This window comes from Theropithecus gelada, chromosome 17 (genome assembly GCF_003255815.1).
Source record: "Theropithecus gelada isolate Dixy chromosome 17, Tgel_1.0, whole genome shotgun sequence".
Lineage (NCBI taxonomy): Eukaryota > Metazoa > Chordata > Mammalia > Primates > Cercopithecidae > Theropithecus > Theropithecus gelada.
In genome coordinates this window covers 41,305,488-41,329,510 of record NC_037685.1, presented here as the reverse complement: position 1 = coordinate 41,329,510, position 24,023 = coordinate 41,305,488, and the positions used below count along the sequence as shown (strand labels likewise).

The following is a 24,023-nucleotide window of genomic DNA, read 5'->3' as shown; positions in this document are numbered from 1 at the left end:
CAGCTAGTGAAATGCATGAGTTTATAAAAGACTAACTTCAGGAATGGCTATGGCTGGTGTCAGTAAATACCACTGTATTGTTTGCCCTTAGCTTGAAGCCACCTTTCCAGTTTTCGGCTTGTCCGCTGCTTACTCTGTGAAGGGCAACCCTGAGCCTCAGGAGATGGATGCCAGTCAGCTCTAATCCTGCACAAACCGTTTTACCTCACTGGGCCTCCATTGTTTTTTCATATGTGAAGAAAGGCATTCTTCAGAAACCTTAGCCTGTGACTCATTGCCTCTTTTAATGGGCTAGGGATGTAAGTGGGATCATCTAAAGGATTTTAGCTACATTTTGTGTTATTTCATTAGAATTCAATTATGGAAGCTGGTAGCAGAGCCACTTCCATTGAATAATAATAGGTGGACTCCCACCTTGAATGCGGTTTTAATGAGGCTCTTCAAAGACCACAGTCAGCCCAAGAGAAAAGCATATACTCTAAGGCTTGTATTTGATTTTGGGCCAGTCATTTTGCATAGTGAATTGAGCAGATATGATCCCATTTGTGCAAAATTTGCAGTCCAATACAGGTAACAGTGACTCGGACGGGTATATTAAGGATGTAAATTAAACAAATACACATTAAATTAGGTCAGTTACAAAAGTAGGCTAAGAACTCAGTGAATGCAGGAGCACTTTTGTGGGTTCACTATAGTGGATGTCAACATGTGGCAGAGAAGGGTTTGAATGGCTGTAAAATTAGTGTAAAAAGTGGAGTTCAGTAGTTGGCTTTCTTCTTTTTTCTCAATAAGATCCAGTAAATGGTTGAGCTTATGAAAAGTCTTCCCTCTCCTGGGATCCTCCCCTGCTTGGGATGCTGTCCAGCGGGGTAATGGGAGGCAGCAGAGCAGAGCCCAGGGCTGGCCTCCCAATCCACCTGGAGCTCCTCCAGGTCCCTCCCCTGGGAAAGGGAATAGTGTCTCCAGGCTGCAGGTTGGACTGGTAAGTCAAGCTGATGAGGAATCATCTACATAACCCCAGTGGGCATGCGGTGGGGCCGGCTTGCTGCTCTTGTCTTGGAGGAAGGGCACTGAGTGCCCTGCACACTTCCCAGAGACAGCTGAGAGAGGGACATTCTCTCCTTTAGGACAGTGAGTCATGGTTTTCCAAGTTTTGAATAACTTTCAGCTTAAGCTCAACTTTAGAATTAATGAGGAATGTGCAGATTTAAAACAAAGAGACACTGTAGTTGTTTTAAATAGGAATATAAAGTGAATAGTGATTTCTAAAATAGATTTTCTTGATAGTCATTCTAAAATAGAGTTTCGTCAACCACAATCTCTGGCATCTGTTTAAAAATAAGGTGGGTAAAATTGGCCATATTCTAGTAATGTGGCAGTTGATAAAATTAATCTACAAAATATTTGAACAGATAAAGGAATTAAAATTTAAAATGTTAAAAGTTAGGCAACATATTAACCCTTCCATCATCTTTCTAGGTTGACATGCTTTTAGCAAGCACCCTTAGCTTCATAATCTTGGCCTCCATTAATTTTAGATAGGTGACCATCAGCACAAATACCTGTGAACATACTACCAAGTTAGTCAGAGTCACTTTATCCTATTATTGTTTGCAACACTGAGGCCTCATAATCTCTAACTCTTTGCATAATTTACTGTCAACTTTAAAATGTCATGCTATTATAGTAACTAAACACATCATTCCTGTGTTTCTGGTCGCTTACATAAGATGTTGCTTAAATAAAAAGTTCTCTAAAAACATGAGGGCTCAAACACACATCTCTTTGTAGTTTGTTTATACTGTTTCAGAAAGAAGACTATGCATACTGTGACACCTGTGTGTTTTGTAGGCAAGTTGACTAATGCACAAAAGGCTTTCAAACTTCTTAAAAGGAAAAATAATTCTTTGAACTGACAGTGAACAATCTTTTCAGAACTGGAGAATTTCTGTTTGATGGCCTGTGTCAGATGCAATGAACATTAAGAAAGTTTCCATACACTAAATATGTCAGTAGTTTGGAGATTTCAAGAGATCTTTGCTGAAGTGCTTTTGATTTCAGAAATGATGAACGAATAATGCATATATGTGTGTGTGTGTGTGTGTGTATGTGTGTGTGTGTGTGTGTGTATACATATATATATATACACATGTATATTTCGAAGTTAGGAACACAGAAATTTCCAGAAGCCTCTAATTAGTATTATTCAGTAGTTAAGACAAAAGCACTGTTAACTGAGATTTCATCTGTGCAATGGTTTTCACTTATATTATCTCAGAATTATGCAATTCTCAGGCCAACTTTGAGTCTCCACTTAATTAATGGAAAAACTAAGTCTCAGACTGAACAATTTGCTGAAAACCATTTCATAGGGAATGACTCTAACTTTTATAGTCATTTCATGTCCCACAATGCTTCCTAAAAGTAAAATTCCACTTTAATCTTTACAGTAGTAAGATAGTAGCTCAAGAAGTAGGTATGAGGGAAGTTTGTTTTGTTTGTTTTTTTACTGTTCATTGCTCTTAAACTCAATTTAAAATTACATTTATTTTATTATTATGTTGCTGAGATCAGTCAGTGGTCTCATTCTGTCTTGTATATATGTTTCATTTTAAATAACTTTTCCTTTTTGCTACTCTTGGGAAGATTGTAGAGGGAGTTAAATTGGAGCCTGAGTTGTCTAAGCTAAGCAGAGGTGACAGTTGGGAAGAAGTATTTTCTTGGAGGATCCAGAATCCTTTGGACTCACACTACTCACAGGACAGAACTTTAGAAGTCCTATTTGTGTTCTGAAATCTAGTTTATTACGCCTAAAAGCCTGAGACCCAGATTCTGTATCTAATGTTCTTTGCAAGGATCCATGTCAGCCATTGAGATTATTGGCAAGTTATTTCCCAATGGAATGCCTTTATGGCTGAATACTTAGCTCTTTACTTTCAAATTCATTTTCACCTTCTTTACTTTTCAAACATTTCAAATGTTATGTTTGATGTAAAGATTAGGAGAGAAATCCATTCAGTTTTAAATACAAATTTTCAGAGGTTATAGAAAAATGTAATAGCCCCTTGTCCAGACGTTATGATTTAAATTCTTTATTAGATAGTATTTTGGCATATTTTTTAATTTATAAAAATACCAAAACAAAAATGACCCCTTTGGAATTTTAGAGTGACAGAGAGAGAGAGAGAGAGAGAGAGAGAGAGAGAGAGATTTGCCTAATCTCAGTTAGCATATTAGTAGCTTCTGCAGGACATTACAGGAAGTATTACCCACAAGGTCAAAATGCAGAGAAAATAGTTAATCTCTGTCATTTGCTATGAAGATAGGACATAATTGAATGCATACAGGAGAAAACGCTTCAAATATATGCTAAGATTCTGTCCTAGGCAAAATATGATCCTGATGTATTCACAGAACATCAAGATACATTTAGTTATTTTGGATTTTATAGATACTTATGAGTTGAATGCTATTACCATTGTGTAAGTAATTTATTAGATAATGATGAGTAAAAACAAAATTAAAACTCTATATTGGTTACAAGACATATGGGCATGATTTCTACGTTCCATATCTGAGGATCAAAGACAGAATACTCCAAGTCAGACATAACCAGAATATGGGTTAAATCACTGGTTTTCAATATTTCTTCCACCAAGGGCCAAAGGCTTCTTTTAGTATGTATGTATGTGTGTGTGTGTGTATGTGTGGGTTTAGACCCCTTGTTTGACAGGCTTTTAACTTTCTAAACAAGCTGCATTCTTTAAAATATATATATATGTCTGTTAATCAGAAGTTCTGAGCAACGTTTTAGAAAATTTGGCTTTTCGTTCTTCTTATTTATTGATCACCTGCAACCTGCATTTTGCTGGACACAGCATTCAAAATCCAAAGAGACAGCATCCTTGCTTTCATGAATATTAAAATATGAGTGTGTGTGGGTGGGGGTAGGGGACACATAAATAAGTAGTAAAATTCCAGATCCATTAGAAAGCAACTTGAGGCCGGGTGCAGTGGCTCACACCTGTAATCCCAGCACTTTGGGAGGCTGAGGTGGGCGGATCATGAGATCAGGAGATCGAGACCATCCTGGCTAACCCGGTGAAACCCCGTCTCTACCAAAACCACAAAAAATTAGCTGGGCGTTGTGGCAGGCGCCTGTAGTCCCAGCTACTCGGCAGGAGAATGGAGTGAACCCAGGAGGCGGAGGTTGCAGTGAGTCGAGATTGCACCACTGCACTCCAGCCTGGGCGACAGATAGAGGCTCCGTCTCAAAAAACAAACAAACAAACAAACAAAAAACAAAGTAAAAGAAAGCAACTTGACATTTTAGTTAGTTTGTACAAGGTTGCCACAGATACATGCTGCATTCCTATAGAAATTTAAAAAATAAAAATCTTTCTGACACTTAGAGGTACAGGTGCCCCAATGTGGGATTCACTGTGGGATTCAGTGATGTTATTGTATTAAGTATCTAAAAAGCATGTTTGAAGAGAATGAATGATACAGGGAATTGCAGAATGCGGTGGGAGCCCCACGTGTAGCCAGGCATAGGCAAGGGATAGTGGCAATGGCAGATCCGCGATTGAGCATTTGCTACATGCCAGCAGCTTTCCACATGGTATCTACAGCTCTCCATAAACCCCTCGAAGTGACTACTATTGCTGTCAGTTTCCTTTTTCTTTTCTTTTTCGCTCCCGTCCCTTCCCCTCCCATCCCCTTCCCCTCCCTCCCTCCCTCCCTTCCTCCCTCCCTTCCTCCCTTCCTTCCTTCCTCTCTTCTTTCTTTCTTTCTTTCTTTCTTTCTTTCTTTCTTTCTTTCTTTCTTTCTTTCTTTCTTTCTTTCTTTCTTTCTTTCTTTCTTCTTCTTCTTCTTCTTTTTTTTTTTTTTGAGACTTCTTTCTTCCTTTTTTTTTGAGACAGGGTCTTGCTCTTGCTCTGTCTCCCAGGTTGGAGTACAGCGGTGCAATCGTGGTTCACTGCAGGGCTCCAGGGCTCCAGGGCTCAAGCAGTTCTCCCACCTCAGCCTTTTAAGTAGTTGGGACTACAGGCACTCACCACCACACCCTGCTAATTTTTGTATTATTAGCTGGGGTCTCACTATGTTGCCCAGGCTGGTCCTAAACTCCCAGATCTGTAGAAAGAGAAAATAAATTAAAGATTTTTAAGAGGAGAAAAGCATTTACTATGAATTAGGAAAACAGCTTGATCATTTAAACAAACAAAAATCACTAATTTCTGCTTATGACATTTCAGGTGTTCTACATTAGTACACACACAATCTGTTACTAAAATTAAGTTTGAGAATGTAACTATTTTTTACTTCATTCTTTTTCAGATCACAAAATTTACCTTTCAGCAAGCACAATGCTTATTTTTATCATGTGGCATAAATGAATGCCTTTAGTCGTTTTGAGGGTAGGCCATTCCAAATCTTCTGAAAACCAAACCTCTGAACAGGTGGCGAGTCTTCAGATTTCCTCTTGGTGAAGGCTATGCACAGGAAGGAAATTACATGTTGTGGATTAATTCTGTCTCATGCTGCTATTTCTTTTTGTCGTGAATTCTATTTCCTATAAACACGATTAGTCGACGGATCAGTGGTTTGCTATTATTAACTAGGTTAGGTCTATTTTTTAGTGTCCCTGTCCAAAAGTTACTCAGCACGGGCTTGAACCACACCATATGTCCAACGTTGCTATGTTTTTGTCAAAATAATGCAATATGGTGATATCCCTTATATTCCCTTCAACTAAAGGAAAAGTCATTGCCTTTTTCTAAGGACAGACATTGGAATTAGCTATCACATAACTAGTTTTTATTTGTTTCATGACATGTCATAGGATATGATATCAACAATGACAACCTAACCTGCTTTATTTTTAAAAAATATTCCTTGAACTCATGAGATGTATTTGTTTATTAAATTAAAATACATTTGAAGCTGTCTTTAAAAGTCTTATCAATGAATTTTTTTCCTTATTTTAAAATGAGATGTACATAGTACAGTGGTTAAGAAAGTTGGGTCTCCTGTCAGTGTGACATAATTCAAACTCTGGCCCTATATCACTCAATATCTATATGATCTTGGGCTAGTTATTTCACATCTTTGTGCCTCAGTTTTCCTATCTGTAAAATTGGGATAATGACAATGACTACCATTTCTACTGCAGAGTTTCATGTGTGTATGCATTTTTATTTAAAATAAATAAATTAACACATACACAGTATTTAGGACAGGATCTTGTGTGCCATATTCATTCAATAAATGTTAGATATTATTACTACCATTCCTACCGTCACCATATCCTCATTTAGGAATATTTACTTTGTACCTGCTTTGTGTCAAGCACTGGACTTACAAGGGTGAAAAAAATTACGGACAAGGTCTCTTCTATCCTAGAGCTTACATTCAGTGGTGAGATACAAGTAATGATAATATTTAAGCAACAATGTCAAATAAATAAACAATAAGAAATGCATGAATTAACATAGAGTGAAATGATTAAAAGAAAAAAGGGTTTATTAGACTGAGTTGTCCGGGAAAGCTTCTCTGCGTTTGTGATATTTAAACTCAAATTTCATGATAATAAAAAAACAAGCCAATAAGGTGAAAGAGGGAAAATGGGGAGAGAACTGTCGGTGAAAAGCCTATAGGACTGAAAACGTAAGGGGTGTTTGAGGAAAAGGAAAGCAGTCAGAGTGGCTGGAGAGTGTGGACAAAGCGGAGGGAGTCAAAAAGTACGGCCAGGGTTGGCACACAGAGAGCAGCTGGACAGGCTAAGGAGTCTGAGTGTTACTTTTTGTGCAAATGGAAGCCATTGCAGAGGAGAGACAGATTACGTGTATGTTTCAGAAAGATTGGGTTGGGGCAAAGGAAGAAGCAGAGACTTAGGTTAGGAGGCTACCAACGTGGCCCATGTGAGAAACAATGGTGACCTGGTCTACGGAGGTGGGAGCCAGGGTGGAAAGAAGAGGAAAGATTAAATTTTTGGAATTATTTTTTTGCCATGCTGTCTACTTGGCCACACATCAGACAGATACCCAAAAGTGTTCGATGATAGTGATCGTCATTCATAACATTTATTACAGACCCAGACACTGTACTAGTTATTTGGAATTTAAACTTATAGTCTTGTAGGGAAAATGGACATATGAAAATTAATAAAACACAGTGTGATATTAACTCCAGTGAGCCAAAATAGATGGTATGAGTACTCAAAGGAGCTCACTCATCTGGGGCTTTCCAAAAGAATTCATGGAAGAAATAATATTGGATTTTAGCTTCCATTGATGATGGGTTGGAGTTTGGCATGTTGAGAAATGGGCAGAAATGCATTCTGGACAGAAAATGGAGGTGTGTGGCTCAGAATTATAAACGTTCATGGAGTGTTTAGAGAAAATTACATGAATTGCTGTGACTGGAACACGGCAAATGGATAAGACAGAATGGTGAAGAGAAGGATGAGTGTGATGGAGTTTTATTTTGCAGGAAGGAGTGCTGGGGAGCTGGCAAACCAATATGAGATATAAAAATTGTTAAAAATTTGGCAAAGATTCAGAATTTAATTTCAGGAAAAATTTCACTAAAAACCAAATTAACCAAAAACTATATATCATAATATTAATTCTGATAAGTATTTACCACAAAACCAAGGGTAATTGACTAAATCACTCCTTCACATAACAAGATGAAACCAATAATATCTCTGCGAGCATGCAGAGTAACTAGCTAATATGAATACAGGAACTGCGTCCTTTTAGAACCGTGTTAACTGCTTATTGTATAAATGTTCATGCATTCATTTCTTTTAGCAAACAGCATAAGCAAGGAAATAATACTTTAATGCATTTATTCAGTGGTAACAATGATACTTGCATTAAATCAGATTTATCTGACAACAAATTTTGAAAGCACTTTACACAGAATATATACCCGAACATCAGTTGCTACAAACATGACAAAGGACTTAGATATTTACTCTATCATGAATTCATAATAATAAATAAGAAAAACGTTAAGACAAACACATAAATGACAAAGAGCTTGAACAGACAATTCAGTGAGAAGGAAAAACAAATACCTAGACATAAAATGCAATGCAGTGTACAATATATATGTATATGTGTCTATATATTTATGCTCACAGCTCAAATCATGTAAGTGAAATTCAACTTACATTGTTTATAAAAGTAAATTGTTGGCAAGCAGTTTGACAATATGTATAAAGATCCTTAAAAGCTTTTATATATTTGGTAAGTAATTCTGTGTCTGAGAATCTATCCTAAGAAAACAAACCTAAGTAGGTAAAGTGTTACAGTAATGAAAATAGCTGAAATTTCTATCTATAGAGAAATGTTTTGAGATTCAGTGGTAAAGTCATTTCATGTAATATGATACAGATTTTGAAATATGACTTATTAAAATTGTGCAATAACATAGGAAATGCTACCAATAGAGAATAAAAATCAGAGTAAAAATTATGTTTATGCTTAAAGCATATGAAATACCTTAGAGACACACACACACACACACACACACACACACACACACACACACACACAGAGATGAAAGACATTTACTATGTGGATGTTTCTAAGTGAAGGAATACAGTTCTTTTATTTTTTTTCCTGAATGTTTCATATTTTCTTGAAGCAGCACATAATACTATTATAACATCATTTTACTTAACATTTTACAACTTTATTGTCAGATGACAGATTAATTCTATTTTGAATTATAAAAATTTAAGACCGGAGAATTTTTTAAAACTAGCTCAGGCACAATATTAGGTACTGGTGAAATAATGGAAAAAAACCAGTCCCTCCCTTTGAGCAGCAACTCGACTCGGGCATGGTGAGATGCACAGCTCCTGGTCAGGCCCCTAGCTTGTGGAAACCATCATAACCAGGCCTTCCAAACAGATGGTATCTATCCACTAGTTTCTGACTTTTTTTTTTTTTTTTAAAGGGTGAATCTCACTATGTTGCCCAGGCTGGCCTTGAACTCCTAGGCTCAAGCGATCCCCCTGCCTCATTCTCCAGAGTAGCAGGGATTACAGGTGTGTGCCACCACATCTGACTTCCATCAACTTTTGTTAAAGATTGACAGGGTGGAGCTGGGTGTGATGGCACATGCCTGGCAGTCCTAGCTACTCAGGAGGCTGAGACGGGAAGATAACTGGAACCCAGGAGTTCACAGCCAGCTTAGGCAACGTACTGAGACTCCATCCCTAAAATAAAATATAATATAATAAAATACAAAATAAAATAAAATAAAGATTGCCAGGGTGATAATTTAACTTGCCCAAGAAATTCACCACATCCCTACTTACATGTGAATAAAATTTTCTATCATATAATTTTTCTTAATCCTGTTTTTATAAGAGATGACAAACAGTTATCACCATTCTTTATATAATAGCCCACCTAATATTAAAAGTAGAATTATGCTTTTTATGGTCTTCCCCAATCTGCCTGTGCTATCCATGCTGAGAGACACCTTCAGAGTTAACACAAATAACTTTGTTTTACAACTATAGTCTATTGCTGATTGTGAAATTTGTGATATATTAGCAGAAATTGACTTGACTATTGAATTCGCATATGTCCAGTTGGTCTCCACCTAGGACTTCGTGACTTTTGCTTTTCCTGATGAACTGTTTTTCACTTTTCCAATATTTGTGCCTAACAAGTCATTCACTGCCTGTTTCAGACCACATTTTTCTGTATCACCCAAACATTAAGCTTGAATTATGTTTTTCTCAGTTGAATGTTACTTCACCATTTAATGAGAAAGTTGTATCTCTCTAGATTGCTAATTGTTAGGTGATATGGTACACAATATAAATATTATTTTGCCAGCATAAATAACATTTCTATCTTCTTAGTAATCTATTGAACGATCGTCATATAGAGGCAGATAAAATTGGTTGCCATGGTGAGCTTATCATTAGACTTATCAAAAGATTAGTCAGTCTTTTGATGGAAATAAATTTTTGACTAGAAATTTCCGGGTAACATCTGTAGTCTTTATTAAGTTTTGATTTATATGATTTAAATTATAAAATCACATTCATCATATAAAATTAAAATATAACAGGTCAGAAATAAGAAGTGAAATTCTCTTTCTCCCATCATCCCTGGTTTCCTTTATTAGAAACTCTATTGAGATTTTCATATGTATCTGCATATATTAATCTAGACATTTTCCTGTATCCACAACATTATATATGTATATAATGTATTATAACTTACATAACTTTTATATAGTATCTATATATTTTGGTTTTACTCAAATGATATCATAGTATAACATTATTCTGCGGCATTTTCACCAAAATTATCATGCAAAAATGTTCACATCAGTCATTTTTAGATCTTCCTTATTGTTTTTTACAATAAGGAAAAAGTTTTTTATAATTACACATTATTTGTGTGGATTATTATGAACTATTTCACTAACCTTAGTGAGTTAGTCAATGATACCAAGTGCCTGCAATGTGCTTGGACTTATGTTGGATGTCACGGAGACAATGGTGAACAAAGACCAAGACTTTGTCCTCAAAGTGCTCACATTTCTGTGTCCTTAAGGGTAAGTTTTTCACTATTACGGCAGCTTTTCTATTCAGAGTAAATTTTATTCCATTTACATTTATTGATTTCATAAATGTGTGTGGTCCTATTCTGATGTCTTAGAAGATTGTATTTCATGATTTATTGTTTCCTTCTTATCTGTTTATAGCTAAATAGAATATACTCTCTTTTTTTTGTATTTTTTGAGGCGTGAAAAATGTCAGCTGAACTAACCAGCTTCTTTTAGTAGTTTTCTCAATATCTTTAGATAATACATTTGAGTAACTATTTTTTGATTATAAACTTTGTACAATGTCTGTCTGCTTTGAAACTTAGAAATTACTATGTTTGTATTTTCCTTTACCCCCTAATTTTAGTACTTTACATGATTGTAAAATATCAAGGATTATAACATTTACATTCTGTTCTGTAACCATAATTATCTTGTTTATTTAAATCTAGTTTTTCATTTATATTGATCTAGCACTAGCACTCATCCTTTATAGGGAACACATTATTTAAATTTATCTCCTGCTTGAAGATATCTTTCTCTCTCTCTCCATGTATATATATAGCCATATATATAACCATAGATATGATACATATATCCTTTACATGTATGATACATAACTTTAAAAATGGCCAATATATTTCATATGTCCTTGAATATTCCAAAAAATATATTATTTTTGTCTATACACTTGACTGAAAAATCTTGGCTGAGTATTCAATGTATGAGTCATATATTTTTTCTGTTAGAATTTTGCCAGCATTTCTCCACTGCATTGGTCATTGGAAGTTGATGTCTGAAATGCTCCCAATTTGCTTTTTCTCCACCACACTGTGCCAAGCACACTGTTCAGTGCTGGAGGCACAAAGAGGGAGAAGTCTCAGATCCCTTCATTGAGAATCGCCCCTACTAGGGCGTGGTTGAGCCCGAAATCAGTCATCTGGCTCATGGACATAATTCTAACCCAATAGTTTTGAATAGAAAGTTTATCTTTTGTCTTAAGGTCCAGTAACTTCACTAGAATCTTCAGTTAACGTTCCACATCATTTCTTTGTAAATACAGTGTGATTCTTTAACTTCATCATTTTTTTATTTCAAGAAAGACTTCTTTTGTTAAACCATTGAGCTTTTGCCTGTTTCTTTGTTTTTGTTTATTTTCTTCAAGAATATCAATTTTGACTATTTGGTCACTTTTTGTCTTCCGTTAACTATTGTTTTCTGTCTCCAGTGAGTTTATATGTTTATTCCTTTATTTTTGTGTAATTTGCTTCTTACTGGTTTCAGCAGTATATATTCCATTCTTTTCTTTTTTAAGTGTAGTTTTCATCTGAAAAATGACTATACTGATATTTTCAATTTATTTTCTGAAATTGGTGAGTTCATGTTTTATCTCTGTTATCTTTGATCCCTCTTTTATATATTTAATATCTTTTAAAAATTCTTCACCCAGAATCCATGGTCCATGTTACATGTTTTCTTTAGATTCTTTAAGAATATCATTTGATATAAATTTGGTTCTGCTTATTGGGAGCAATTCTTTTATAAAATGTGGTATTTATCTGATCTTTGATTCTTTCTCTCCCTCCTGTATTCTCTCTTTGAGATGAGCAGATCACCCACAAAGAGGATTAGGCTTGTTGTAATTGGATGTTTAAATTACACATTTTACTTTTGTAATTTAGAGTTTGCTTATCACTCTAAGATCTGGTGACCTAGGTATGCAGTTACAAAGAGGGAGGTTCCTCTTTCTTCAGCTCTTCTAACTCCATCTGACTCCATCTTTGGCAGTTTCTTGGTGTCAGGAGTTTTAATGGGAAAAACAAAAACAAAAACAAAAATGGCCAATATTTGTCATTCACCTCTAGTCAGCCTCTTCTACTGTTCTGGGAAGTAGAAGTTAAGCCTACGTTTTCTCACCCTAAGTAAAGGATCACTAATTACCAGTTACTTTTAAGAAATCTGCATCTTGGTCAAGATCTAGAGAGATTAGTTGTCCCTTATTTTTTCTCTCATTTTGTATCAATTCAATTGTATTTTGCAATAGTCTTCTTTGTCTTTTTTGTGGGGTTGTCATAGCTTCCCAATTTCATTGCAATCATACTTTTATCTAATTCTTAATTATTTTAATCAATGTTTTAAATTACAATGTAGGAAGTAAACAAATATTTTTTTCTTCTTATATTTTACAAGAAATCTCCATTAGTATGCTTCAAAATAAAGTAATCAAAGTAAACATTTGCATCAGTTAAAAAAATTTTTTTTTTTTTATTTTGAAAAAGAAAACACTTTTCAGTGTTTTCAATTCTCAGGTAAAGTGTTTTCAGTTCTTAGGGACAAATGTATTCTGGAATTCTAATTTTGATTTCTTCACTTACCAGCTGTGATTCTTCTATTTAGTCATTAAATTTTTCTCAGTCTTAAGGGGATAAAAATTGCTACTTACCTCACAAGGCTATTTTGTGGGAAGCAAACAGAATAAGACATGAAAATTTGGAAAGCTACCAATTCTAATGCAAGTATCAGGTACAGTCAATATTTACATTTTACATATGGAAAAACACTTCCATTTTTCCACATGGAAAAAACCCCAAGTCATGGCTTATAGAAGACCATAATAGATTCTGCTTTTTGCTTGAGTTGTCTTCGGATGAGCTCTGATTTTTCACCAAGTCTGATGGAGATTGACAATAGTGCGTATCAGTGTGTCCGTGCTTGCAATTACTTCCATTTATCCTCACCTTCCGTCATGTTTGCTAAAAGAGATAATGAACCTGGCAGTTCTGTTTCTGAGCATTTGCGAGGCAGAAATGGATATGGAGAGTTAAGAAGTTTATACCAGAAAGAGCCAAAATTTACTTACACAAAAACATAATGGAGAAATAAAGGGCAGTGGAGACCTCATTTTGGAGGAAAGTTTTGATGGACGATGAGAATGAAAAAGGAAGAGAGAGGCCAAGTTAAAAAGAGAGAAAAGACATTTTAAATTTGTGTTTTTTCGTTATGAATTGAATTTCTTTTAATATTTTCAAAAGATACAAGTATGTGTTAGAACTATTTTTAATTACTTTGGGGTGAAGGACTGTGTTTCTTTATGATACAGAATGACATAGGACTTACATGGGATGCCTCCGATTTCCTCTTCCTATCTATTGTCAGCTCTTCTCCATCCCGTGCTGTGCCCTGGGAGACTGACCTTGACCTTTGGCGAATGGGCTGCATGATCAAGCAACTAGCAGAAGAGTGAGATTGGGGATTTTGTCCTAATACCCTCTTCCTGACAGTCACTGTGGACCAACTGTGTCCTTTGACAATAGGTCATGGTTCCTCTGAGATCCTTCCCTGATTCCAGGTTTAAATAACCACTCCCCTCTTACCCTTTTTGACTCAGGTGTTTTAGCCCCCCACCATCTTTAGCTCCCAGATAGTGTTACTATCCTTTGTGGTTTCTGTACAACCTGTATAGACTCGTAAATAATTCCTTTATAAACTCCCTACTCAACAAGAAATGTGTTATTTTCTGCTAGAACCCCAAATCATACAGGACAAAATGAAGCCCTTAGACTTATTTGGTTTGTAGAAATATGCTTTAAGTGTCTGATATTGTCCTAGAAAAAACACAGACGATTTAATGGCCATGTAACTCAATCAGCTGAAATGGTCAGAACTTTTTTTTTTTTTTTGGCCATTTTTCATGCTTTATATATTTCATGCTTTCCAGGTCAATAGTAGATGCTAATTTTATGGAGAAGGAGCAAAGAATGCAAATTTTTTTTGAGCCTCAACTTTGCGTTGGTGTCAGTGTTCAGCATTTCATTGTCCTTTGTAATCCTGGTATAAATCTCATAAGAAAGGTCTATTTAGCTTCATTTTTATAGATGAGTATCATGAGTCTTAAATTGTTTCTCCAACTCTCAAAAGCTGGCAAATGACAGAGCTATGATTCAAACAGCTTTGATCTCAATTCATCTAAAATTGGTTTCCCAAATTTATTATACCTCAGAAGTACATAGAAATTCTTTTTTTTTTGTTTGTTTGTTTTTGTTTTGTTTTGTTTTGAGACGGAGTCTCGCTCTGTCGCCCAGGCTGGAATGCAGTGGCCGGATCTCAACTCACTGCAAGCTCCGCCTCCCGGGTTCCCGCCATTCTCCTGCCTCAGCCTCCCGAGTAGCTGGGACCACAGGCGCCGCCACCTCGCCCGGCTAATTTTTTGTGTTTTTAGTAGAGACGGGGTTTCGCCGTGTTAGCCAGGATGGTCTCGATCTCCTGACCTCGTGATCCGCCCGTCTCGGCCTCCCAAAGTGCTGGGATTACAGGCTTGAGCCACCGCGCCCGGCTCCCCCTGGTTCTTATATTTGGCCTTTCAAATACCTTAAACAGAGCCATATACCAGAGAGTGAATTATTTCACTGTCTAAGAGTGTTTATTCTGATTTTCCCTCTAGGTCACTTCTTAAACAAATTCTGAATTGTAGCAGTTCTGCATGAATTAAAAGCAATGTGAATTATGTCCACAAATATGGTACTAGAGATATTTTTATCTGTACTAACATTATTTAAAACAAAATTATATTATAGTCCATGAAAATACATAGAGCCTAAATTAGTAATTCTGATATATACAAAGTGAGCTAAGTATATGTTTTTGTAAAAGTTGACATAAAATGAGAATATTGGTATTGAGTTACTTCATAATCTCTCTCTAATCTTCATGCACAATAGGTACTGTCTCTATTGGAGGTGCCTTTCATGTGTTTAAGGAATGAAGAAGAAAATGTGGTATTATATAAACCCTTAGGACTTGAGACTGAGTCTTTGTCCTATTCATCAAATTATAATACTACATAATTTTTCACTGCCTACTACTCCATTTCTCCATCTTTAAAATGACAGCAAGTCCACCTTACTAAAGTTCAAAGAAATATCCTATAAAATCTGCTCTTTAAAAAAATAAATCATCCTTTCTGTGCCATCGTGGTGTGTGCTTGACTCCGCTTCTTGCCATGTCTTCTCACAAGACTTTTAGGATTAAGTGATTCCTGGCCAAGAAACAAAAGCAAAATCATCCCATTCCCCAGTGGATTCAGAAGAAAACTGGTAATAAAATCAGGTACAACTCCAAAAGGAGACATTGGCGAAGAACCAAACTGGGTCTATACGGAATTGCACATGAGACGGCACACATATTTATGCTGTCTGAGGGTCGCAACCATATTACCATATCAAAATGAAAATGTCACCACTATCTGGAGAGTTGGACATATTTTGTTGGGGATATATTTTTTTCTATCTGAATCTGTTATGAACGTGTTGGTTTGCTCGGTTCAGTAATAAATACGTGAGACCTTTTGTTCAAATAAAAATCAATCAATCAAGCACTGACTTCTGAGATGACATTAAATAAAAGTATCGAAATAAAAGCAATAAAATAAAGGTAAACATGAACTACTGTGGGCTTCATAAAAAGTCCAAATATCAATGAAAGTGTGTTATTCAACCATTGAGAATCCACTGCCTAACGTAATGCTTACCTGTTAGTAGGTGCTAAATTTTGGCTTTACTTGGCTATATTGGATCATTATTATATAATGTAACAGATATGTGCATGGATTTTTTAGAGCTACATTTATACTTGAAAATCTATCAAAATAATTACTCCTGCTAGGTATTTTAGAATGACTTTTTAATATAAACATTTACCCACCAAGGAACAACAAGGTTAGAAGGGTCTCAGTGATAGGAATTGTAGCACCAGTTTTTCTTGATAAAGTTCCTCACACAGGGGAACAGAGTGAGCATGAAATAAAAAGTGATTTTTCCTTTTAAGTTTGATTGGTTGAAAGGGAGGTCCAAGCAACAGTAGGTATGAAATAATGATTCTGAATTTTTATTTCCATTGTAGATAGCAAATGTTTGCTTCTGAAAAGCTTTAGAGTGTTTTAACTTAAATACCTAAATATTTCATCTTAAGCACTTAAAATGTTTAAGTGTTATAACCTTAAAATATTTTATTTTTAGCATCTATTAGAGTAAAAACAGTACAAATGTTTCTTGTTCTATCCATGAAAAAAAAAATTTCCCAATAATGTGATACCAAAGATCAGCATCTGCTTTATAACATTCACATCTGTTTGCTCAGTGGAATTTGCCCTGCCCTCAGCCACAACTAGTACTGAGTGAATCCACAAGCCTGCTGCTTCCAGGAAGAATCACGTAGCCAAACACTCAACTTAAATGGGCCCCCTTTCTCCATGCATCCTGATACAGTTGCTAATGAAGCCATGCATCCCATCTGTCAAGCATTTTGGGTGATCACACCAGAGAGGCCATGGGCAAAAAGACTCCTACATATGCCCAGCTCAACAAAACCTACTGGGTATGCCCTATTTTATTTTTAGGGTAATACTTTCTTCTTTATTTAAAATTCAATAGGAAAAATTTTGTCTTTAAAAACTTACGAAAGTCTTTGAAAATTAGACTATTTAATTTGAATTCTAGGAATGTGCTTTTATATTTCCTTATGTGTGATGTATTTTTATAGAAGACATTGGACACTCAAAGCTGATAGCCACCCTTGTTAGAAAGGAACCATTTAGTCATTATTTCTGAGGCCTGCTGTCATCTTTCCTTCCCCAGTTTGGGAAAGAGAGGGTAGTATAACGGGTTATTTTGGAATATGCAAGACATGTGCTGATGAGCTATAATTACATAGTGACATCTTGGGAACTGCTATTTGGATGCTGCTTCCAGCTAATTTATAATTCTTTAAAGATGCTACATTCACATTGGTTTTCATTTACTTTCATTTTTTCCCATTTCTTTAAAGCTGGTAGCTTTGCTATTGGTTTAAATGTCTCAACGATTTTCTTCTACGACATCCAGCCAAGCTGAATTAAAATTTGTAACAGCCAAGAAGCTAAAGGTAAAGCTCCTTAAATATTTTCCAAAATTATCTAATTGCTTCTTACAAAACTTCTCCTTTGTTTTTGGTGCCTTGTTTTATCCTAATTGTCAGACAGTCCGAGTGGATCTTACTAGGATCCCATGATCTTTTTGCCCTTACTGGGGCCTGATGTCATTTTTTGTAGACACTGATCTAAAATAAAATGACATGAATCTGTTCAGATGAAACCATTTCAGTGATTCACTTTTTGGGTATCTGAGTGTCTCCTATGGACACAGTTTCTTCCCCCAGGTAGCTGACAATTTTCTGGGACAGGGGCAGGGAAAGAGGTGGCAAAAATAGCGGGCACAATGGGAGTACTTCTCTGGAGGAGTTAGGAGAGGCGCTGGTAAGTAACTTCTCTGTTGAGACACATGGTATAATAGGCGTCATTCAGAAAAGGGGATAGGGCAAGGAAGAACACTTTAGGCACGGGAACAGTATGTCTCATAAGAAGGAGGTGAGAGCGAGCAGGCTACACTGGGTGTGTACTGCAAGTTGCTGGATAGGATAAAAGTTCTAAAGGCAAACTCAGCCCATTTATAGAATGTCTTAAAACATGGCCAGTTAGTTTTCCCTTGATCCTGATGCCCGTTTTGCTTCTTGGCATGTTACAGCAAATGAACAGGAGTCAATGTGATAGACATAGCAAAGTTGTCTCTCTAGTCATCCTATTAGCATGTTGTAGTGAATTGAAGAAGAGAAGCAGCTGCAGGTTTGCAGAGGAAATCAAAACAGCAATTGCTGATACTCCCCATGGAACCATCAGGAAAGCTCAACACAGAGAGGCTCTAGGGAGCCCAGCAGTCTGAAATGCTGCCATGTCAGTGCCTGGAGGGCATTGCTTTGCTCTCCACTGCATTTGATCCTCAATCTTCATTTGATACTGAAACAAACTTTCAGTAAAAAAAGCGTGGTTGGGTTTCCAAGATCAATGGTGAACTGATCTAATTTTTACTTGAGGCAACTTGAGATTTAGTTTTAACTTTAGATAGAAATATCTGAGAATTTGAGTACCAGTTACCCATTCAAAAGATAACTAGATTTCAACTCTGTCCCAAGGAAAATTTACGTAAAATTATTCTCTCCTCCCCTCCTCCCCCTTCTTTTCTTCTCTCCTCCTCCTTCTCCTCCTCCTTCTCTTTTTCTTCTTTTCTGACTCCTCCTCCTCCTCCTCCTCTCTCTTTCTTGCCTGAAGATCAAGGGCTTCGCTAGTGATGTGCTCAACCTTAACCAACATGCAAATTATGAATCTCCTGAAAGGGGGTCAGGAACGTGGGAAACAGCTCCCTCTGTCCGGTGAGGACTGAAGACGTAGTATTTATACTTACGTTTTTAAAAGATGCAGAAAAAAATGCTCCTGCTTTTTTCCAGAGCAAAGATATAAAGCAATGGGTGTCATAGAAATAGTTACTGGAATCAGAGGCAGATTCCTACTTCTGGCTCTATCACAGACTAGCTATGTGGCATCTTGGGCTAGTATGGGATGTTTGGTGCCTTACCTTGATCCATAACTCAGCTTCGTTTGTTCTTCGTATAAAAAACGTATGTGGAGAACCTAGAATCTTCTAGGTGCTATGCTGGCTTCTGGGAAATGTGAAGGTAAAAACATCCTACCTTGATAGAGCAAAGAGTCAATGGGGGGAAGGCTCCCACAGGGGCGATAAATCCAGAGAGAAACAAATTCACAATGATAGTGGGATGAGATATATGCTATGAGACGGGTGGACGTGAGTATCTACAAAAACAAGGAGGAGTATCACCTAACAGGGATTGGAGAACCAAGGTTGCAGTCAGGGAAGTTTTTATACGGGAAGGGATGTTGGATGAACAACATAGAATGAGACTCTGTTTCAAAAAACAAAACAAAACAAAAAACCAGAAAAATAAAATCATTTAGGAGAGATAGCTGGGGGTGGGGATGTGCTCACAAAGGGAGTGTGGTCTGTTTAGGAGCTGTGAGAGGCTCAGTTTGTGTTCACAGGGCAGGTGTGTTGATGAGTGGTGGGCATGGACCTGGAGGGGTGAGCTGAGGCCAGAGCCGCACGCTGCCTAGCATGTCATGCTTTGGATCTCATCTGGAGAGTGGTGGGAGCCACTGAAGTCTTTCCACAGAGGAGTAAGATCATGATGTTCACATTTCAGGACAGCCTCTTTGTGCCTTGGTAGTGCCCTTCACAAAATGAGCAGGTGAATGAGGAGATGATTTCTAACTTTTTCAAATCATGTTCTTTTTGAGAATATTAAAATTTTCTCTAGAAAAAATGCACATACAGGTAAAACTATCTATTAACTTCCTGGGAGGCATAAAAAGCCCCTGAAGTCCAACCATGGATCACAGGCTTATCAGCTCCCCATTGTAAAGGTCTGTGTTTACTTTTCACATTAGTTTTACTTGAATGGTATTTGTCCCAAACCTGCTTAAGAGATCCTGACTTTTTTACATTATTATTTGTATGTACTTCATTCAGTTAATGAAATCAAGAGCACATCTCTCACAAAGCTCATGTGCAGCTCCTCTGACATTACTCACAGCACAGTAGGTGGAATCAGTGATCCATGGAGATGGCTATCATTCTAGGGAACTTGGGCTCAGGGATGGCGGAATGACCTGTCTACTGCCATATTCTTCTCATGGGCTCCAGTGCCCAGACTGAAAGTATGGGGGCAAGAAATAAACACTCATGTAGGGATTTGGCAAGCAATCCCAAGCTCCCAGAGTCCTAGGCAGGCCAGTGTCTAGGATGAGGCAGTCCCAAAAGGGAACTAAGACAGAGTTCCTCTGCCAGTTGTGGCAGAGGAAAGGACACAGCAGCTTGGGCAAGCAAGAGGGGTGGAGGCAGGCAACCTCCACAGTCGCTTGGCCTCCTGGCCTCACTGGTGGGTGGGGCACAGTACAAATGGCTAGTCCCTCATATGTGGGCTGAAGCTGCTGCTGTGCTCCCAGCTTGATGTAATTTGGCTGTGTCCCCACCCAAATCTTATCTTGAATTGTAGTTCCCATAATTTCCACATGTTATGGGAGGGACCTGGTGGGAGATAATTGAATTAGGGGGTGGCTTCCCCATACTCTTCTCATGATAGTGAAGAAGTCTTACAAGATCTAATGGTTTTATAAGAGGAAACCCCTTTCATTTGGCTTTCATTCTTTCTTGTCTGCTGCCATGTAAGACATGCTTTTCACCTTCCACCATGATTGTCAGGCCTCTCCAGCCACGTGAAACTGTGGGTCCGTTAAATATTTTTCTTTGTAAATTACCCAGTCTCTTTAAGTATGTCTTTATCAGTAGCATGAGCACAGACTAATACACAGCTATGGGTGGAAGTGGCTGAGGAATTGGGCCAGAAAGGGACATGGGTTAGTTCAGCTTGAAGAGCTAGGAAGAAGAAAAGAAAGGAGAAGACTGAAGGTGGCCCCTCTAGGAACACTGCAGACTCTCAGCCTTGTCAAATGCTTGGATTCTTGCATGAAGCTCTCCCTTTTCCTTGTGGCTTAGTGGCAGCAAGTATGCAAAATGAAAGTATTGATGGAAAAATATACATTGGCAGAAGATGGGTAGTTGGGGACTCTATTGGTTAGAAATGCACATGCATGCGGCCGGGCATGGTGGCTCACACCTGTAATCCTAGCATTTTGGGAGGTTGAGGCAGGTGGATCACTTCAGGTCAGGAGTTTGAGACCAGCCTGGCCTCTACTAAAACTACAAAAATTAGCTGGGCGTGGTGGTGCATGCCTATAGTCCCAACTACTCAGGCTGCTGAGGCAGAAGAATCACTTGAACCCGGGAGGTGGAGGTTGTGGTGAGACGAGATTATGCCACTGCTCTCCAACCTGGGACACAGAGTGAGACCCCATCTCAAAAAAAAAAAAAAAAAAAAAAAAGAAGGAAAGAAATGGACATGCACGCAAAAAGGAAAAAAAAGATGTCACATTAAAACCATCAGCAAACTAATGAAAGAATTTACTTCCAGAAAATGTCCTCATTATTGGAGGCAATGCATTTCTGTCTGTTGGTAACTATGTTTTTTGTTTTTCTAATAGGTAAACCGTGTATACCTACCATTATATATTCTGATGCTATTGTCATCAGACAATATATAACATTATATATTCTGATGCTATTGTCATCAGACAGAGAAATGCCAATTTTAAGTTAGCTGATGCTTAGTTTTGTAATAATTTTACTGCCTTTATTATGCCAATTATTATCCAAGCCAGTTCTCCTTTTTCCTTATATACCAGATCAAGTTCAATACAAGCCACCACATTCAGATAGAAACGTGTTAATTCCATGTGAAAAGTGAAGGTAAATGGATGTCATTTCATTGAGCAAAAATACCATTTATTTTTTCAACATATTTTCAGTTCTTGACGAATTATTTTAACTCAAAACTACTTAGATTTATTTTATAAACCTTATATTGCATAACATATAACTTGAAGTCAAACTCTTCTACATGGACTAATTTTATTGTATTATCAGCATCAACTCTTAATTTTAAATCAAGCAATGTCACCCATTTGTTAAGCTTCCCTTATGTTCTAGCATGAGCAATTACTAGTAAGTTATATAATAATTTAGGACAGATCTTGTGGAGGAAGTAAGTTCTGCTTAAAATGTGGGAAATTCCAGAAGATGTGTTAACTCTTTAGAGCATCTGATTCAGTAGTTCCCAAGGGAAGTTTGAGAAATGTTCCAACAAAATTTGACAAGTTGCTAGGCACCTCTGTTTTAACTTCTGCATTAGTTACTTTTTTCTTCTTTTTTTTTTTGAGACAGAGTCTCGCTGTGTCACCCAGGCTGGAGTGCAGTGGCATGATCACGGCTCACTGCAACTTCGACCTCCTGGGTTCAAGTGATCCTCCCAACTCACCCTGCTGGAGTACCTGGGACTACAGTGTGTCCCACCTTGCCTGGCTAATTTCTTTTACTTTTTTTTTTTTTTTTTTTTTGTAGAGATGGGGTCTCCCTGTGTTGCCCAGCTGATTTTGAACCCCTAAACTCTCGGTCTTCCAAAATGCTGGGATTACAGGTGTGAACCACCATGCCTAGCCTATTAGCTACTTTTGAAAGACTTCATAGAATGTATGTGACCTGTGTTCTCAATCTTCTTTTCATTTCTCCTCTCTTTCATCAACTCATACCATTCCTTTATGTTTCCAAATCAAAACACTGCTCCATCCTGATTTAGAGTTTGAGTTATTGCCATGCCTCACCTGTCCCCAAGTTGAAACTGGATGGTTTTGGGTATTTTCCGATCAATGAGTTTTTTTTTTTTAAAATTATTGTCAAATTCAAGTTTATTTTCTAAAACCTGTTTCTCTACCAGAACCAGTCCCACCATCACGAATGCCTTGTAAAGGTTTCCTGACATTAAGTTTAAAGGAAGATGCATTGAAGTACCAAGGTTACAGTCCTAAAGCAGCATGCTTACTCACAATATTAGCCCGTTAGAAGTTAGGTGATGGTAGGTGTCTTTGCAGACCTATGGTCTTAACTAGCTAGACATGTATAAGATCAGGCGCTAGTAGCCTTTTTTCTCCCAGCAGAAGTGTCTGAGACAGAAGAAAGGCTGTTTTTCTTCATCTACTTGCCCCTCAGAAGCAGAATTCCTTGATGAGATAATTACTTACTCACAACTTACCCAGGAAATCACATTACTTTGTAATCTTGCCTCATTTATAAGCAAGGGTAAGTCTTCCATCATAGGACCTTTCTGACTGTATCTCTGCCTGTGGGTTAATAAGACAATTGATTGAATGTGACAGTCTCTTTTCTTTTGTGATTTATAAATCTTATTTATTCCTTTAAATGGGCCGCTTCCCCCTCTCATCTGCTTTATTTCTCCTTTATTTATTGTGTGATAATGTCATGTAAAAAGCAAAGGCAAATGGATGTTATTTCTTTGGGTAAAAATGCTATTTATTTTTCAACAATTTTTGGTTCATGTTTTGTGGCTGACTGAACGGTTTTCCTGTCACTCTACTTGATACCGAAAGATGGTTGGAGATTTTGATTTTCCCTCTGGCCTTTCCTCTCCCTTTCAAGATCAAATCGTGCTCAAATTTAATCAGAATAAGTGACCAAAGGAGTAATAGAATATAGAAGAATAATTTACTATCTCTGGAACTCGGTGATGAAAGAGGGAAATTTTGAGGTGGTCTGCACTGTCTTTCTGGTTGATGATGTCTAAATGATTCACTTTTGATTCATGGAAACAGCACTGTGAACAATGACCAGAATAAAAGGGGTTTCACATTTGACATTTTGTTCCAAAGCAAGAATCATTATGGTAAATTTACATGAAACTGTCTCAGATGATCAATGATTTAGAGGTATCACCTATCTATTTCCTAAAATAGTCTATTAACAATTAATTAAAACATGAAGCAAGTTGGTGAGAGGAGTCCATAGCCTTCAATCTCTATATTTTCTCCAGGTCTCCAGGACTTCAACTATGTCAGTGGTTCCCACTGGGAGCCATTTTGCTCCTCAGGG

At 37.2% G+C, this 24,023-nt stretch overlaps 1 protein-coding gene and 1 pseudogene across 18 annotated transcripts in view; both read left to right on the top strand.

The window, feature by feature from the left end:
- FGF14 (fibroblast growth factor 14) overlaps positions 1-24,023 on the top strand; it is a 683,901-nt gene that overhangs the window by 125,263 nt on the left and 534,615 nt on the right. The gene's annotated exons all lie outside the window — the stretch shown is intronic.
- LOC112611121 lies at positions 15,584-15,811 on the top strand (annotated as a pseudogene).